The sequence below is a fragment of the Meleagris gallopavo genome, chromosome 4 (assembly GCF_000146605.3).
Source record: "Meleagris gallopavo isolate NT-WF06-2002-E0010 breed Aviagen turkey brand Nicholas breeding stock chromosome 4, Turkey_5.1, whole genome shotgun sequence".
In the NCBI taxonomy this organism is placed as follows: domain Eukaryota; kingdom Metazoa; phylum Chordata; class Aves; order Galliformes; family Phasianidae; genus Meleagris; species Meleagris gallopavo.
In genome coordinates, this window is record NC_015014.2 from 5,892,770 (window position 1) to 5,907,001 (window position 14,232).

Here is a 14,232-nt window from a genome sequence, read left to right on the forward strand (position 1 = left end):
AAGTCTTAGTACGTCCTAGTTCTGATTCATTAGTATTATGAAAATTGGAATAGTCAATTTTCAAAATCTAGGGAATAAGTGTTCATGTTTTCTCATATTCTCATATTCTAAGGATTCACAAGTTAAACACGAGTTGTCTATGACTCTGGTTAATCTCTTGCAAATAGCTTTCAGGGGACCCAAAATACATCTGAGAATCTCTTCAGCAGTTGTGATCAATGCAGACTTCAGAGAACATCTGGATTAAAAAATGGGTGTCATTTAAAACAATACTGATTTTCATGTGTAAATAATCAACTTGCTTCTGTTGGGAGAGTATTCATTGCTCTTACAGAGGCTGTTAAAATGAATGTTTTCGCTCCATTAAAGCAGTTATTTACAGGTACATTTTAAAAATGTACCAAGACATGAAATGAAATATAGTTTTGTGAACAGATTTCACAGTAATAATTTCTGTAATTTGTATTGTATATTCCTGAAAGTTAAAAAAGGAAAACGAAAGCATTGATTATCTCCATCAGCCATGTGACAAATCACATGCGTTTGCGTTTTGAGATTTGCTAAGAAAATACTCTACAGGTGAAATTAAAAGATAACTCTGCAAAAGTTTCTGAAATGAGCAAAAAGTGCATGACCACAATAAGGCAAACAAAGACTTAATTTTTGTATCCATCAACGTCAGGATTTAGCTGGTCTGAACCAACACATAATCGTATTGTACTTTAATAGTATCAATGCCATGATAAGGTTATTTATAGCACCATACAGATCTCTGGTGAGCTGTTAAGTTGCAAAACTTTTTATTCATTCAGAGATGCTTTATCTAGCAAACATCGTCACTAGAACTAATGAGGTATATTTAATTGTGGGTTCACAGTAACCACCTGAATACAACCTACTTCCGTGGTTCATCCACCATCTACAAAAATGTTGGACACTCTTCTTTAAGTAAGTTAATCCAAAATTCTTCACAGCATACTTGAACTAACAAGTTGGGATAGACTTTCTAGATGAACCTGAAGCAACCTCATTTTACAGCTTGAAGTTCTGGAACTCACTCCAAACCAAAGAGGAGAAAGTTTAACTTACTCTTGGGTATCAGCTAACTATCTCTCATAACAATTAGTTTCAGCTGCAGTGTTTAATTAAATAACAACAATTAGCAGTCTATACTGTTTTGTTGTTGGTGGTTTTTTTTTCCTGTAAGCTGAAAATCACACAGAGATTCACACAGGTGGGTGAATCCAAACTTTGGGGAAGGAAAAAGTGCAATTCTGTTTTTCTGTAGCTAACAACAACAAAAAAAAATTGTTTTTCCTTAAATAGTTTTGCCCTGTTCTTCAGAAAATGGACCCAGAAAGGATAATAATGCCCTTATCACCTATGTAATACAGTCGTTACAAAAATTATAGCACAGCCAGCAAAAAATGGGATTTTCTACTACTGAGGATAAATTTGACTGAATAGAAAAGAATCGTACATGAAGATCAAAAATAATAAGGGTTCATTGCCTCGAGTTAAACTTAGAAAATGGAAAATCAACTTTGAAAACAGAAGGCTTTTGATGGTAATATGATATCCATCTCTTTGCTACAGAAGTGATGTTTATACTGTGGGAGCTTTTCTTTTGTTCCCTTTTACTGCTGTTACGTGAGTATTTGAACATTTGCTATTCTTCAGCTTGGAAAAAAGCATTTTGAAGTATTATACTTTGCTGTCCCAGTTTAGCTTTCATTGTTTGGTCTGAAAAGTAGGTTTTGATTCATACAGAGCACGTGAACTAGATCTCTCTTAAAGGATGCTCTTGAAGGATGACGGAGTTCACCCAATGCTCTCCAGTTCATTACAGGAGCACGAAGGTCCAAACCCTTTGCCCCTTTAGTCAGCCTTGAACCAAACATTCATTTGGGCTGCTCAGTGCACAACGCTTGCATTTGTGTGATCTAAAGTGAAACTCCAAAACTTTCAAAGCAAGGATGGCAATGTAGCGTGCTCAGCACCAACTACTTTGATCTACTTTGATCTACCGATCTCCTGTTCTGCTGAATTGCTAATGTCAGCACAGCCTTTGTTAATAAAAAGGTTGAAAGTAAAATGATAAAAGTGATTAGTGCTGCTGGAGTGAAAGGCTTGTGAGGTCTTTTATTAAGACTGAATAACATGACCCCACTGAGTACTAACAGAGGGCAGAGTGTACTCATAACCAAGACAAACTATGCAAAGGGGGGAAGAAAACATCTTGGTGGGTAAAGAGAATGGGCAAGAAAGAAAAGGCTATTTATTATAGCTATAAAGGTAACAAATCTGCTTGGCATTGGATTATACTAGTATGTATTATAAATTCTAAGAGGAATACCAACTGGTAAGCATTACAATCAGTTCGGTTTAGACCCTAATAAATATTAAGCAAGCTTTTGATTGCCATATATCTGCATAGTCTGACTGTTACAGAGTTAGTTTAGTTAAAAATGTTTGGCCTTGACTGAACTGATGCATAGGTAAGACTTGGCGTAACTTCACAGTTGTTAGTTAGACTTATTAAATCTGACTGCAGTTCTTAGCCTTTAATAACAAGTTCTGGGAAAAATTAAAATCTTTCAGAGGTTTAAGATTATAAAGCTCCTTTGCCATAACGATGACAATGTAAAAAGCAATTAGAAAGCTGTCAAATGAATATATGTCTTCTAAAGCTTTGATGCACTTACTTAGAAGAACTAATTACAAAGAAAACCCCGGTGCCGAGTGTAATGATTAGCAATATGCAAATCACGGAGAAATTCCGGCAGACAAAGGTCTACAGAGACCAGAAGTCAGTCAGATGACTTGTAAATGTAAGTAAGTCCATCCGTGATGGTTTAATAAGGTATGTGACTGTATTTTCCTGTATTTAATCTAGATAGCGGCCGTTACAAAAAGGGCAAGGGGAAAACACTAATGTTCACTACACGATTATGAAAGCTGCTTATTTGCTTTGGACAGTGTGCACTTCACAGTGCGAAAGAGCCACTTACTTACTGGAAGGATGCCATTTCTACTTGGGCTTACAGAAGTTTTTCAGCCAGTTTAAAATTTATGACCTACCTTTTCTTGCAATAAATTGAAAGTTGCAAAGAAATTCTGTATGTCAAATAATATGACAACCTTTTATAACTTTTACTGTTAATGGGTACCATTAAACATACCACTGCACAGTGTTACAATATATGCAAACATTTAATGCAAAGGCAGAACCCAAACGCAATTCCATTTCTTCTGTTAAAAAAGTAAATGCAGAATATGATGTATTTCTATTGCTCGCATTACAGTTTGGTCTCAGTTTGGGATGAACATTCTCGGGAACTAACTTACCAAGATTTGATACGGAGGGTTTCTCTGGGAAGCACTATTTTGAGTTAACTAGTACACAACCAGAGGTAATTCTCAGGGAATTAACCTTAAAAAAGGAAAACAGAAGTTTTCTTTTTGTGAGACAGTTGATGCCGCTCCGCTCTCAGGATAGCGTGCCTGCCTTCAAGCTCGGGAAGCTCTACTGAAATCAAGAAATGCTACCCTTGAGAATGAGCTGGAATGATACAAACACCAGAAACACACTCTGCCATTTCATTCGGTGAGTAAAGCAAATCTGATGCTTAATAGTTTTGAAGTAGATAAGTTATGAAAATATTTGTTATTAAATCTTCCTTTTGAATTTTTTACAGAGTGTGCAACACTAAATTACTGATTGCAACAGGGGGTATTTTTCCCCCCTTCCCTGTCCCCTGAGATAAATAAGATAGGGTCAGCAGCAAGGGAATAAGTATGTCCCAAGCACAGAAATAGCTGGAGCCTTTTTTTTTTTTTTTTTCTTTTTTTCCCCCCATGGAAAGCGAGGGATTGTTTTTTGTTTTAAGTTATATTGAAAACAGACAGGTCACCACTTCACCACAAAAACTTTAGGTACATCTAACTGTTCCATTTCAGTACAGATATTCTTAGGCATACTAGTTCCTACCTGAAGTGCAGAGGATTTCTGCCTTCGGTAGAAACAGTCTTTCCAAAAAGCCATAACAAGCCAATAATTCTTCTATAAAGGGATACCCACTTCCCACCATGTGGAAGAAAACTTTGTTACCAGTATTTTGGGGGACATATACTGAAATGAGAAGAACAGAGTTATACCTACAAGTTTTCCTCTACAGTTTCACTTCAGCAAGAAGATGAAGAAAGACATCTCCCTTAAAAGGGAGACCTAAGTTTTTACCATTTAAATTTGGAAATAGTTAAGTGTTTGTCTGCTCACTAACTCAATTCAGATTATTTTGTGAGAGGCACGGTCTTAAATACTATGACTAAAACCTTATCCATGCAAGAAGATGTCCTTTTTAGAAGTGTCCTTTTTGTAATCCATATGCATTTACATTTAATTAAAAACAAAAAAATGAGGTTTTTTTGTTTTTGTTAATGATCATTTAAAATAATTGATCATTTATAGTAATTAGCTCAAGCAAGAAAATAGTTCTTTATATAAATGCAATTTTGCCTGGAATAATTGATTAAAGAGCGATTGAGCAGACAAATTTGAAACTTTAAAGCGATACAGTCATTCTTAAAGATGGGAGATGAGTCAAACCGGTTTGGGGAATTTCACAGGAGTTGGGCAGCAATTTCTAATGAACTTTAAGTACTCATTAAACTTGACCTGAGCGTTATTTAACTGGAGACTTCTTTCTTTAGGAGCACTGTCTATTGTTCTGGAACATGGCTGACTGGAAAAGGGCACTTCCAGGAATCTGACTGCCACTGTTCTAAACTACTTACCTTATCCTGGATATTTGCTTAAACATGATATTCACTACAACGTTGCACCTGGAAAATTTCTGCTGTGATGAAATGAGCACTATTTTTGGTATTGGAATTTTTGATTTTGATAATTTTGTGTCTTGGCTTCCTCACAAAGAGTTCTGCCAGAAATTCTGAGCATGGGTGGTGTGAAAGACAAAACTGTTTCTTTTTTGTCTCAAAGCTTGCTTCGTGAAACCTTTTTGGTGATAAGACTCTTAACTGACGATTGTGTCACCATGCCACCGTACTTCTGCTCATGACTGTAAAGATAAGCAGAAGCAGGACAAGCAGTCTTTTTCAGGGTGTGTGTGTGGGGTGCCGTTTGAAGGAGCTGACCACTGAAAAAGGCGATAATGCTTGTGCATGGCAACAAAGGTACCACTCCTTACTGGCTTATCTTTTGGGCCAGGTGTGTCACCCTAATGGGGAGAAAAGAATTAAAAAAACAGAGAAATGGAGGATAAAAGGCCCTCACTGAATTGAGGATTTTGGAGAAGAACTCCTAAAGGAACCTTTGATGGAAGAATTCCCTTAGGGGAAGACACCTCTTCGGAAACAACCTCCCCCATCCCCCACAGGTTCTGCTTGCTTCCTAACTTTCTCCCATCCCGCAGTGATTGGACAAGTTCCTGAGATCAACGGACGTACTACGAACCTTGCTGGACCCATGGTAGTGACTCTCTTGCTTTGTACAAAGACTACTTGCTTTTATTTCCTATCTCTTCTAACTCCTGTCTTCCTTTCCCCATCTTCCTCAGCAACTAGGATTTGTAGTAAACAAACAGCTAACATTTGACCTGCTGTGTCTTAATTTTGCTGTCCCTTCTATAAATAGGAGCAAGACAGCTGTTTCTAACTGGTATACATGCTTGTTTGTATATGCACCTCAAACAAATATAAAGGTTTTGATATGTTATTAAGGATAACAGAAAATGTTGATATTAATGTATGTATTATTTTAACTCAAATGCTATTATTGGAGCTCAAGCTTGGTCTCTTGTTCAGTCAGCAGTGGGTGCATTTGATTGTGAATGGTTATACAAAAAGATGACCCACACATCCATTATGTAACATATAAGATCTAACTCTTGGAGGACATATCAAATATACAGGTGTGGGTTTTTTTTTTTTTTTTTTTTTTTTCTGATTTGGAAATACAATTGTGGATTATGAGTAGAAGATGACTTTGTTTCCAGATCTGGAAATGTTCGTATTTCCTGCTGTGTTTCTTTTTTGTGGAATATTGAGTGTGTGTGGCCATTGTCTCCTGGAATAACAAAAACACTTAATATTGTAAGAAATGTGTTTGCTTAGATATAAATAAAAATCAATCAGTAGTGCAAAGGTAGCTTTTCTTTAGAAAAAATAATGTCATGAAAGACTAGGAATTGACTAAAATGTAAATATGAATCATTTTGTGCTATAGTAAATAAAATACTAATCTTGAAAATTTGATTTTGTAGAGCCAGTAGTCAAAGAGCAGCCTAATGTTATTACTCGGTGAAACACTTCGTGCAAAATGGATGTTTGGAGTATCGAATTGCAAGAAAATGTAAAAATATGCTGTAGTTAAAATTAGGATATTAAAACACAGGGGAAAGTATATTGAGTGAACAAAGTATATTTCTGTCACAGTAAACACTGTTAAAATTAAACTGCAAGGGAAAGGCAAACTATTTTTATCAAATATGAAGTTAAACAATATAATATTTAATATATTGATGTTTAAAAGTGGAAATACAGCAAAGTTAAACTACTACAAATATTTGTCTGTGCTTAGACTTTATCGCATCTTTCGCGTCAATGCTATTCTGTGGAAATGAGGAAAAGGCAAAAGAAAAGATATTTAGCAGATACAAAAGAAGCAAAATAAATTCCAGCTCTAATTCTAGTGGGTATGATACTGGTCTCCTTTAAATCCTCACTTGAATTAAACAGTGCTCGACTAGGAGAAATGATTCATTTAGTAAGTGTTTGCTAACAGTAAACAGATTTGTATCACCTCACTGTGATCCATTCTTGGAACCACAAGTAGAGGAATTGCTACAGCTGACTTTGGCTTTTGACTGACTTACTTGAAGGTCAGATATTTTCTTTCAAAAGGTTATCTACACAATAGGAGACAAGCAGGAGTTTTACTGTAGTGATTGTATACTCAATGTGACTGAATCTTGCTGAACAAGTCTGGTGTTGTCTGGCATTTGGAGAAGCTGGTCTTGTCTTGAATAGGAATGATCAGATATTGAAAAAGATATGGTGGTGATGAACATACACAATACAAATCTATAAGAGTATTTTATACAAAGTTGTGATTTGGCAGAAATACCTTGCTTTTTTGAAATTTCTTTGCTTTGCTGATTGAACAGCTAATAAACTTCACTAGGTACTACTATAATCAGTGACAGCACCTTCTAAAACGTAAGCTTTTTTGGAATGAATGGAACACTGAATTGACAAGGCAGAAATATCACTGTTCTTACTCTAGCAGTCACTTGTGAGGAAGCAACATGTTGCAATTCATTCGAATTTAGTTGTGCAGTGTTTAGCATTATTGCAAAAGATAAAAAGAGAAGAGAGCTGTGTTATGTAGAGATGCACTTTTTTGAGTAAACAGATTAATTCACTTTCCCTTTAGGAATAGGCTCTAGGTTTTGATATATTTACTATTTTTTGTGGTCTTTATAGCCACATTCTCCTATGCAATTCACGCTGTGATTGGAACTCAAATATCTCCTTCGTACAAGGAAAACTGCAGAGTTAGTGTGGAAGTTCAGTGTTTAATTTTTCAACATTTTTCTCCATACTGGCTGTTAATAATTTTTACCTGTACCCTCTGCCTATTATTTCATTAATAGCAAAGTAAGGCAACACATGGTTTCAATCATAATATATACTCCAGGGTAAGTTTGAGTTGCATATCAGGAAAAACCTCTTTACAGAAAGGGTGGTTAAGCTGCAGAATAGGATCCCCATGGGGGTGGTTGAGTCACCATCCCTGAAAGTGTTTAAAAACCATTTGGATGTGGTGCTCAGGGACATGATTTAGTGGCGGGTTGTGAGAGTTAGGGTAGTATGGTTAGGTTGTGGTTGGACTTGGTGATCTTTAAGGTCTTTTCCAATCTGAGCAATTCTATGATTCTGTGATATCATAGACCTAGAAATATGTTTTTATTTCTAATATAACTTCTGTTTAAAATTTTGGTTTTGGTTGAGAAGACAGGGGTTGTTTGTTTTTTTCCCCCTCTTTCTGTAAACCACGATTATAGTCAGCAGCATTAGTGTTTAACTGGTGTGAGAGCCAAAACACAGATCATAAGTCCTTCCTAAGGTGTCAGGTTGATTCTTACCACTGGATGTCTCACTGTTTGTTTTTATTGTTTGGTTGGTTTGTACTGTTAGTTTGGGATTTTTGTTTTTGTTGTTGTTTTTTTCCCCAAAATTTAACTGTTTTTTGCCAGTTTCTATGCTTGAATGTGAGTGAAACGTAATGTTTTTTTTTCTTTAGGTATACGTTTTTACAGGTGGGTAGAATACGTAGAAATTCAGATAAAATTAGTCTTAAATATTTTATAAATTTGCTAATTGTTAAATCATCAGTGTTTTTCTTATAAAATATGCTTAGTATTGCATTTTCATTGTACATATTGCCACCAGAGAGATGGACCAGAATTAGAATTCCATGGCTGCCATAGGTTGTTAGAAATAAACCCCAAACCTTCACCTTAGAATGATGTTGTCCTTATCACAAGCATGTTATAAAGATCAACTTAGAGCAAACAGTGAAATACTGACATAGGACTGCAGGTATTTAGAGAAGGGAAGAATGTCTGTTGCTGTAGTTTTGGGACAGTTTTTACTCACATTCAAAAATCTCACAGAACGTATGCATGCAAATACGGAATAATTATTTTTAAATGCATTTAACTGTTTCTTCACAATTTCTGAACATAAGCCAAATTAATTTTACCAGAGAAGAACTCTAATTTAGATTTTTGTTTATGTATGCTAACATTGTGAATGCATTAGGATGCAACTTATAAGTGAGTGAATAAATCAGTTTTCAGAATGGATTAATCTACTACAGTCTGAACAAATATTCAGAAATAATAAAAATGATCAACATGTTGGTATTGCATACAACCTCCCACAATCTTATTTTGCATAAAAAGGGCAGGGAAGGGGAAAATGTCCATACATCATGTATTTAATTGGCAGATTTTGGTTATTAGAGTAGAAGGTTATTTTCATTCTTAATGTACCTAATATGAATTTAGTATTTGAGAAAGGTTGGTAGGTGAAAGATTAGACTTAAGGTTGACTTGTGAAAGGTTTAGTACTTCTGGATTGACAGCTTTAGGAATCTGACAGTAGTTAGACAAAGAACCAAAGAGCAGAGACAATTCTGCTGCCATCTTCTTACCATTCAAAACCTTACCCATGATGCTTTTATCCAGAATTCATGTGCATCTCTAAGGTGCATACTTTCAAATCCTGACTTTTTTTTGCTAAATTTATTTGCAAATAGGCTGATTGATAGCAATTATAGCAATGGTTCTGTTCAAGATCTCAACCTTCTGAAAATTGGCATGAGAGGCCATGCGAGGCATCATAATTCAGCCAGTACTTTTTCTGCGACATCTTCCAGGTGAGGGCTGAAAGCATTACATCTTTAGTAAACTGGTTATTCTTCTCTGAAGTGGCAAAACTTGCTGGAGATGTGATGGGAAGCATCCCAATTCAAGCTTCAGTAAGGTTTCTTTCCCCAAAATAGTAAAAACAGACTCATTGCAATTGAAATGTTTGATATTCAGCCCATCACCTCTTTTCTGATCCTCGTACATGTGAATTTCTTGAGAATATCTGAGGAAGCAAAAAAAAGGAAAAAAAACACAACCAAAAAACTGGAAGGTAATTGATCAAGTCTGTACCTCTCATTCACAAGTATGTTTCCTATAGAGTGTCGCTTTTCAGAATAAATAAATAACTAAACAACACTAATATATGATATATATCTTAATGTCACCTTTCAGTAGTATTTCCTATGGCTTATATTCATTCCATCTGCAACTATAATATAGTCGCTAAAGCCTGTGCTATTTATTTCTCAAGAGAATCAGATTCCAGAAATGAAACAGTTTAAACTTCAATGCCATTAAAATATTATCATATGGTGAGAAAGTCCTGTAGCTTGGACTTAGAGTAAAAAATCTGAGTATTGTAAACATAGTTCCTTTAGGAAATGTAGTAGCTTGAGAAGCATTTAACAAGGGCATGGTATAAATTCCTTGTGCATAAACATTTTGGAAGTGAATTGTAGCACATAAAGAATTGGCTGCAGTACCAGCATACTGAAGACTAATGAAGGGATTGTTTAGGAGTGTTCCATACAGTGTTTTGGTAGTTCTGCTAGTAATGAAAGTTTTAAAAATGACCTATAAGGTCTCTTGGTCCCACTACCTTTGATTCACTGAATTTGACTAATTTGTTTAGGAATTCCCAAATGTTATTCAAGTAATGTACATTAACAGGATATTGACTTCACTTGAGGCAAACATCAATGTTTATTGAAAGGAGAAATAAATATTGACTGAAGTAAAGTCAAAGTCAATATTTACCTCAGAGAACTATAAACCTTAATGTTCACTGTAATGCAAAGTAAATATACAGTGTACACCATTTACATCTTGATCGTTCTGTGGATATACGTAGCTGCTGTTGCTATTTACAAGTAAAATGTTACTGTCTTGATAAAGACATAAAAAGAATTTTCAAAGATACAGATTGTTCACTGATGGCAACATAGCAACATAGCTATGAAAATATGACTTGATAATTTTATTATTACATTCCATTATTTAATATCATCACGGCCTTTGGTTAAAAATATTTAATTTGAATCCTAAGATAGTGAGAATTTTGCTGTGATAAATTCTTATTCCCAAGAGAGTAATGTTTGTAATATACTTACTGCAAATATGAACTTACACTAATTAAAAAATGGTCATTGATTTGTAAGCCAGCTAAAATCTAAACATGGACTTGGTAAACATGATTTATGTGCTTTTAAAGTATCGTGCCTGAAATAAATAAATAAATAATAAAATGTATGTATTCATAAGAGTGTGATCTATGCGCTTGATCTAAGTAATTATTTGTTAGGAAAAAGAGTTTCAGGCAAGTTGATTGCTGTATTCTAGTTAGTTACTAAATGAAATGGAGCTAAGAGTTCACTCAGATCCAGGTTGAGCAGTTGACAGGACAGGGATCTCTATCTGGCAGTAAAAAAAGCAAATGATATAAATGAAGAATATATTCCTCCAACCCATCTTTGTGAAGACACTAACAGATTTGACCCATTAATGAAGACTGGTTTGAAACTCCTGGCATTTACGTATTGATGGTATAAGATTCTGTTATATCAGTTGTTTCGGGAGTCAATTATGAATGACTTTTGTCATAAATAAATGGGCAATGGACAGTAAGGGTAAAGGTACAAATAGTTGATGAGGAAGACAGGTCATGACATTAAACTCTCCATTAAACTCTCATGAGTATATGTACTGATTCTAAGAACTGCTGTACCTTAGGATAGCAATTACTACTATCTGTAGTATTTTAAAAAAATAAAAATCCATTAAACTGATAAAGGCTTAACTAAAGTGTTAGTTTTGTTTTAACATTAAAAGGTTTTCTTTATATGGCTGCTCTCTAAGCCAAACAGAATAAAATATCCAGGATTTTCCTCCTTGTAATGGTAGGTTTAAAACTTAATTTTTTACCAATTGTTTTATTTTACTAATTGTCTTCATCTTTTCTTCACAGGATACTTGCTGTGGAAAGCAAGCATAATTTTAGATCCTTAGCTGTGGTTAAGGATCTTCACGCTCACTAAGCTGACTAAAGACAGAAAGGTCACTCTGAGTTAAATCACCTGTTTTGATTAAAGTGACAGAAACGTACTGCCTTTTTGACACTATCCATTTTGTCCAGAAAGGGAATATTTTCTGCACCGCTTGTGCTCTCTCTTCTTTTTGCTTCAGGCTGGTAATCCATGGCACTTAGCGCAACATACATAGTCTGTATGCAGAATTTTTAGACGTCTTTTAGTGTAATAGATAACTTCTGGCCTCATTCGTAAGCTGAGAAGTCATGTTCTGACTCAACAGGTGAACTTCACATTTTGACATACACACGCTTTTTTCGTGTGCATAACCCTCTGGTAGCACTATACTTTTCACAGAACTGGTACTTGGAAATGAAGTGGTGAGATGTTTCACGCAGAGTTAGATGCAGGAGGAAACAAACTCATTGGGACTTCCAATATAAAGGAGGCACTGGAAGGAGTTTACTGAATTCTCTCCCATATGTCATAGAACCAATGTTTCTGCTGAAAGATAACGCTTTTTAGATATGTTGCAGAATGTATATCCAAAATGATGTAATAGTTCAATTTTTCCATTCTAGTTTTAAAACTGCTGGAACAAAAAATATAATACCCCCTTTTTAAAACTCAGTTTGGTGATGTGACTTCATAGAGAATGCTGTCATTGAATCTGCTGCCAGGAAAATGCTGAAGCAAGCTCTCTTATTTTCAAAGGAGGCACTGCTGCCTTTGAAATAATCTTGTAGGTACTATGTGATGGAATACTAAATAGAAGACAGTTTCAGATCTTTTGACAACGTTCCATTATAACGACTTTATGCCTATTATATCAAATGATTGATGTAGATGTAATCATTGTGGTTGACGGATGTTAGTGTAGCAGGGTGACATTTGATTTGCGTTCTGTTTGAATTCTGATTAGCTTAAAGAATAAATCTGTGCAGTGTGGTTAGAAAAAGAGTTTACTTGTACCTTTGTGAATAAGCCGGTGCCTGACTGGCATTTATTTATTTTTTATCAGTGCAGAAGGGTCAGCAATTCTTATTATGCAGACTTTAAAGTGAATTTTAATGTTTCTGAAAGGAACTAGATTGACAGCCAGTGGAAGTGAAGTCCTTCTTCCATCTGCAAAAGAAGGAAAGAAGGGTGATCCTGTCCTTTCTAGAGTCTCTTTATTCTTATTCATGATAGAATAATGTTAATGGTATTAGATCTGATGAAGACTTCATTTTGACCATGTGTCTTTATGTCATAACCTGCTGTGTGAAGCTATGAGGGAGTTTGAAGTAAAGTAGAATTGTGCAGTCTGTTTTGTATGGGCAAAAACAAGGAGTTGCTGATAGAGTGGCTGTGTGTAGAGATGACAGAGATGAAAAAAGTGTGGAATTTCTGTTACTTTCTTCTTCCTTTCTGTACCTTCTTTCATCTCAAAGCTACTATAGAGAAAGAGTAGTAAATGATTTATTACTGGGAAGGTCAAAAAAATATTTTCTCTTAGATATATAAATAATTCCTGTTGTTATTTTGTTTCTTAGCTCTTATTATTATTATGGCCTATTTCTTGTTTTCACTTAAGTTCAGCTGAATCTCGTGGTGAAATTTGAAGAGCTGATGTAGTCATGCTCGACAATAAAAATGGAGGCAGGGTTTTTTTAGGAAGCTGACCGTTGCTCGGAAACTGCCACAGGCCATTGGTATATGATAGAAAGCTGTGAATGATTGCCTTTGCATCACTTTTTTCTTCTTCTTTGCTTATTAAACTATGTTTATCTCAACCCATGCATTTTCTTGTTTTTTCTCTTCCTATTTATTTTTTTCTCTGTCCTGCTGGGGAGTGGGAGAGAGCGAGCAAGTGAGCATACGTGCAGTGCTTAGCTGCTGCCTGCAGTCAACCCATAAAACGTGATTATTTTATAAAACTGAAATTGGAATGCTAGTCTTAGATGTATTTTGGACAAGTGAGTCAGACTCCAGCTGCTGCCTGATTGCTGTATTAGGACAAGACCTGTATGCTTAGCCCTTCATGAAATAAAACAACCTTAGGTATGCGGGTAAGAAGGAAGTTAAAGTTAATTCTACAGGAAGTTATCTAATCTGGACAATAATTGATCCATGACTGAGAAGCACAGAAGCATGAAGCTGCTGGTCAGTGTGAAGATAGCTGTGAGGTTCCAAATAGCTAGCACAGATGACAATAAATGACAGGTGTGAGAGGTGTGAGACTTGCAAGCCTTCCTGTCATTTCTTGTCCCAAGACACTACCAGATAACGTATGTAAGCAAATTTGTCATAAATGGTGAGCTATCATAATCAAAATAAGTTCAATTTTCATAGATTTTGGCTGTAATATATTGCTACTCTATCTTTTATTTGCTGTCCTTCACTGGCAATCTTGTAAATCTTTCACAAGAGATTTCTCTTTTCTTATGCAATGAGAGTGACCAAGCATTCACAAGTGATTTATTTTTTTTTTAACTGCTAGTGTTTCTTTTTGAGAGATCACGTGGAATGGAAATAAATAAAATAAT

General features: G+C 35.3%; 1 long non-coding RNA gene across 1 annotated transcript in view; it reads left to right on the forward strand.

Moving 5' to 3' along the window:
• Positions 1-3,157: 3,157 nt before the first annotated feature.
• Positions 3,158-14,232, forward strand: part of LOC104910514 — a 13,183-nt gene continuing 2,108 nt past the window's right edge. Inside the window, exons 1-2 of the long non-coding RNA XR_793128.3 lie at positions 3,158-3,607; positions 4,714-5,491. This is a non-coding gene — a long non-coding RNA (uncharacterized LOC104910514). The remainder of the gene's footprint in view (positions 3,608-4,713; positions 5,492-14,232) is intronic.